This window comes from Rhinopithecus bieti, unplaced genomic scaffold (assembly GCF_001698545.2).
Source record: "Rhinopithecus bieti isolate Rb0 unplaced genomic scaffold, ASM169854v2 scaffold_2432, whole genome shotgun sequence".
Taxonomy (NCBI): domain Eukaryota; kingdom Metazoa; phylum Chordata; class Mammalia; order Primates; family Cercopithecidae; genus Rhinopithecus; species Rhinopithecus bieti.
Window position 1 is genome coordinate 532,325 of NW_016804136.1, and position 6,151 is coordinate 538,475.

A 6,151-nucleotide genomic window follows, 5' to 3' on the forward strand; every position below is an offset into this window, starting at 1 on the left:
TTTTTTTGAGATGGAGTCTCGCTCAATCGCCCAGGCTGGAATACAGTGGCTGGATCTCAGCTCACTGCAAGCTCCGCCTCCCAGGTTTACGCCATTCTCCTGCCTCAGCCTCCCGAGTAAGTGGGACTACAGGCGCCCGCCACCTCGCCCGGCTAGTTTTTTGTATTTTTTTAGTAGAGACGGGGTTTCACCGTGTTAGCCAGGATGGTCTCGATCTCTTGACTTCGTGATCCACCCGTCTCGGCCTCCCAAAGTGCTGGGATTACAGGCTTGAGCCACCGCGCCCGGCCAAAAGGATTATTTTTAAAGAAACCTGTGTCATTACTCTTTTAGGTCAACAAATCGCTCATAAAGCTCTTTGATAAATAAAATCAATTGATGAGCATTTGTGATGTTGTAATAATCCTGAGCACATTCAGGAATTATTCAGTCATTGGGGGAAACTTAAGAGTTCTATATAAGAAAATATTCATCTCTGTGCTTCTGAAACTATCTGTAACAAAGAACTCTTTTTAATTTCCAATCTTTTATGGACTGATACTTTTGGTTCAAATCCTGTTCAGTGAGACCATTCCACCGGTGATGTGCCCACGCTGTCATGGCAATGCTGAAGTGCTGTAAATATTTCTAAATTCTTACTCTCAATTTCTGTCTTTATCTGCTCATGGACCAGTAACACACCAGTCTGAATATCACCTTAATAGCACTGGTCTGTTTAGTATTAAAGTCTATCTTTTTAAGTAACAAAATTGTTTTCACAGCAACTCTAGATGAATCTCTAATTGAGAACCACAGCCCGAGGTACAGAGTCTGAGGGGACTAACCCAGGAATTGACAATTCCATGACAACCAGGAGAGGGCGAGAGTGATGCTGGGAAAGGAGAACTGTGGCCAAGTAGTTAAAGCTCAAGGTGGACTCTCCACTTAAAACCAAAGCAATCTTATTTCTCTGGGGTTCTGCATACAGCATCATTAGAGAAAAGGATTCTATTGCTAAAAATAAAAATAGAAAACCACTGATTCTCTAACACTTATTTTACCAGTGAGATTAGGCCAAAACTTTTGCTTTTTATGAAAACTTTTGGCCTTATCTGTAAAATAAGTGTTAGAGAACTTGCTACACAAACACTTGTAACCTATATGGGTTTTTCTTCCATTCTAATGAGATGGTGGAAATTTAGTTTGTTATTTTTTTATATAGGGAGTAGTCACAGTAGTGAAAGATTATATATAAAAACCAAAGGTCTGCTACTTTAAAAACAGAAACTTTCAGTGTCTTTGCTTTTTTTGTACACCTCAGTCATGGGACTTGAATACCATCTCAGATGGGAGAGAAGAGATCTTTCCAAACCTCAGGGAACAGCCCATGGGTTTGGTGCTTACAGCCCTAGACAAGTACAGATATAATCACAGTTATGATTCATTGTTGAATTTTTAAATCCATTTTTTAAAAGAAACGCTTACAAGTAACTTCTGTCCTCTATTGTTTGAAATTTGGGTTAATGCTAAAGAAGTCCCCAGAGATGCACCTCATTTGCTCGTGATGTCTTGGTAACTGCTGAGTAAACACATATGACAGAGAAAGAAACAGATGCCATGGCAAAAATTACCTAACTGACTGTAATTAATTTAAATTGTGCAATATTAACCTACTAACTAAATAACATAGGGAGTATTTGTGATATGGTTTTCAGATCTCTACCCAGAAACCCATTTCTATTCCATGGTTGCCTTAGCTACTCAAAAGATCCTCAGGTGGCCTCATCTTTAGTAAATATAAAACAGAGTCATTTGAATCATTATGGTAAATTGCCCACAAATCCACAAATACCTTTTTTTTTTCCTACTAATCGCTTAGGTTGCATCTTTGTAAATACTCCATTTTATTTACTACATTTACTAATGGTTAAAAACAAAGCTTACAAAGTAATGGCAGGCCAGGGAGTGGTGGCTCATGCCTGTAATCCCAGCACTTTGGGAGGCCAAGGCAGGTAGATCACCCGAGGTCAGAAGTTCGAGACCAGCCTGACCAACATGGTGAAACCCCGTCTCTACTAAAAACACAAAAATTACCCAGGTGTGGTGGTGCACGCCTGTAGTCCCAGTTACTCAGGAGGCTGAGGGAGGAGAATCACTTGAACCCAGGAGGCAGAGGTTACAGTGAGCTGAGATCATGCCACTGCACTCCAGCCTGGGCAACAGAGTGAGACTCTGTCTCAAAAAAACAAAAAAACCAATCAATCAATCAATCAAAAATAAAGTAATAACAGTGAAAATACATCAGACTAAAGTTAATTACCACTTTGGCTTGTCAGGTTTATTATTTTGAAAAAAGCACTAAAATAAACTGCAATGAACCCTACCACAAAAGGAAGTTAGAACTTCCTGTACTGACAAGAAGTCTCTATTTCTTCTGACGAATAATGATTAACCTTTCATTTTAGATGACAAGTTACAGTTCTGTCTGTTTTCAAAGCGACATATTACAATACTTTAGAGAACTTTCAGCCCCGTAACTAACTAGAAGTACAAAATGGAAAACCATTTCTCTAATTCCTTTACTGTAGATATTTTTCTAAAAGTTCCTCTAATAGTGATTCTTTGAGAAAAGTGGTTAAAATAAGATAAAAATTTGCATAGAGCAGCCAGAGATAAGACAAACATGTTAAAATGCACTGGTTAAATGTTTAGCTCTCAGCTTTGATGACTGTAACGTGGCGATGGCAAATGTCAACATTAAGGGAAGCTGAGTGAAGGGTATATGGGAATTCTGTGCTGTTTTGCAGTTTTATGTTAAGTCTAAAATTATTTCAAAATACACACTTAAAATGTATTTACAACTTCAGCAGTTTATGTAGTTAAAGTGCTTTGAGAATAAATAAATAATTTTCTTTTTGCAAAGAATATTTGCACTAAATCTCACAAATATATAGTGCTTGAACTTTTCAAATTATGTATGCTTTAGAACATTATAAATCCTCCACAGAAAATGTCAAGTTAAATTGGTCAAATTGCTGGAAAATAAACAAATACACACACATTTTCAAAATAAGGTGAGCCAAAAGTTGAGGAAATCCTGTAAGAAACATAACTTGCTAATACCCATTACAGTTTAGAAAGGACATCTGTTTCTGTAGTCTAAACTGTTGTCTTGATTTTATCCCTTATATTACATTGTTATTTGTTCTTCAATGGAAACTATATGTGGAGTTAGCAGAAAAGAGACAGCTATGACAAGAATAAACCTCAGAGAACATGCAGTATCAGGGTGTCTAACGCCATCCTGGCCCAAGAACAAAATGTAAATGAAAGAAGACAGGTGTAGAGCATGGTAGCGCTTTGGTCACACCTGAGAAGGCACCTCCTCCCAAGAGGGATTCAAAAGCACATTAAAAATGAAGCAAAACACGACAAGACATTTGCACAAGATAACAAAACAAACCTACAGGTCACCAATTGCAGACCATAATTCAGCTCCCTTCTACTAGAGGAGGAAATTAAGACCCAGAGAGGAAAAATGTGTCAAAGGCCACACAGCATCTTTAGGAGTAGAAGGAGAACAAAGCCCACTTCACCTTCAGGATCTAAATCTTCATAGAAAACTCTAAGGCAGATGGGAAAAAGAGAACTTGTTGACATTGGCCCTTAGCCAAGGGCAGAGGGTGATATAATAACAACTGATGTTTGCATAACTTCACCTCCTGGACCCTGGGGTGCTTGCAAACATCCATTCATTCATCCTGGTTCACTCATGTGAAATATGTAGGTGGTGTATTTTAATCATCATAGAGTGGTAAACAAAGACACAGTTGGTACAGAATCTCCAAGGGCAGGAGAGTGTCGTCAGCTAAGGACAAGCATTATTATCATGGCCTTGCTCCTGAGTCAGTACACTTGCCACCTTCCTTGTGCAAAAAGTCAATACTTTAAGCACTTTTTGTAAACAAGCATCTGGGGATAAAAAGAACCAAGAATTCCAATAGTATTCTAACCCTCTCCCACTTAATCCTCCAAATAGTTACTGACCACCTGCTATGATGATGGACACTTCTTTAAGTGTTGACTTTCATTTTCCTCTGGCTAATACTGACCCAAGTTGGTCTGAGTGCTGCTCCAAAATTAACTAGAATATGTGACAACAGATACCACTACAACCTCCCTATTTTCTGATTTATTCTCATTCCAACTCATATCTTTTATTGTAAAGGGAAATCTGCAGCTATAAATGTAGATTCTATGGATCCCCTCCATTGTCATTGCATAATGGTATTTGTGGTATGCTGTGTCTGTGCCTTGTATAGCTGCTACAGCATCCGATTCTACTCATCATATGGTTTACAATGTGCCTGTGTTAGAGCAAATGAACCTGAGACTCACATATTAAGTAGTGATATTGAAAAGAGGAAAAAAGGTCCAGATGATGTGAAGGAAGAATTTATATTAACTCGTCAACAAAAATAACTAAAGTAGCACACTAAATTTCTCTTTTCTCATTGACCCCAAATATAGTAAGAGTATATTCTATTTCCTGATTTTGTGAGAAACAGAAAAGTGAGAATTATATTTATTCATTACTCCAAGAAATACTTGAGTCCCTAGTATATGCCAGGCACCGAGGATACAACACTGAATAAGACATGGTCCATAATGTCTTCTAATAAAATAGTTAACCAACATTGTAATAAGTGATAAAGTAAGAACAGATTCAACCCAAACCCCTAGAACTTTCACAAGTGAAGAGAAGATTGAATCAACAAATTGAGGTTCATATGTTCAGTGGTGCTGCAAAAACTAGAAGTACTTTCTGAGCTATAAAATAAAATTGAATTTCATCTAATAACATTTTATTTCAAGTGCATTTTATTATTTACTGTGCTCTGACTGTGCACAAGACCCTACTGGACACTACAAAAAAAAAAAAAACTCTTTACAATCCAATGTGTGTGGGAAATCATAAATATGTAGGGTAAAACATACAAAACTGCTGATAATGTCTCTTTGTAAAATAAGACTTTTTTTAATGGTTCAGGCAAATACAATGGATTAAATAAGAACACTAGAAATGTCAAAAAGCAGAAAAAAAAAAACCTGTTGGAATGAGATTATAAACTGAATGAAATCAGAGGAAAGATCATAGAAAGACTTTCTGAAGTGAGAACTTGAAGAAGGTCCAGAAAGATGGGCAGGGGGTTGAACAACAGGCCTGGCCAGTGAGTACAGGGATGCAGGCAAGATCCTGAAAGTGGCTTGAGGAGACAGTGAGTAGATGAGTTGAGCTGGAGCTGAAGGATCTGGAAGAAGGCTAGTATTGGGAAAAGGAGTGAGTGGCAGCCTTCAATCTGTAAGCCAACTTACGGAACTCCTAATGGCTAAGGAGTCTGGAAGCAATGCTATTCTCCTTGGAAGTGTAAAACATCTATATGCGGATCATTCAGTTTATCATCACATTCCATTCATCTTTGGCCAACTCTTTTGGATAAAGAGGAATTGACCTGAGGTAATGTTAGAGTGTTCGTGGAATTCAAAGAACTACATTAAGTGGCAGGAACACCAGAGGTAATTATATGAGGCAAGGAGAGTGCAAACATAATTAGGTGGGCACAAAAGTATTTGCAGTTTTTAGAAATGGGGAAAGGATTCCCTATTTAATAAATGGTGCTGGGAAAACTGGCTAGCCATATGTCGAAAGCTGAAACTGGATCCCTTCCTTACACCTTATACAAAAATTAATTCAAGGTGGATTAGAGACTTAAATGTTAGATCTAAACTCATAAAAACCCTAGAAGAAAACTTAGGCAATACTATTTAGGACATAGGCATGAGCAAGGACTTCATGACTAAAACACCAAAAGCAATGGCAACAAAAGCCAAAATTGACAAATGGGATCTAATTAAATGAAAGAGCTTCTGCACAGCAAAAGAAACTACCATCAGGGTGAACAGGCAACCTACAGAATGGGAGAAAATTTTTGCAATCTATTCATCTGACAAAGGGCTAATATCCAGAATCTACAAAGAACTCAAACAAATTTACAAGAAAAAAACAACCTCGTCAAAAAAGTGGGCAAAGGATATGAATAGACACTTCTCAAAAGAAGACATTTATGCAGGCAACAGACACATGAAAAAATGCTCATCATCACTGGCCATC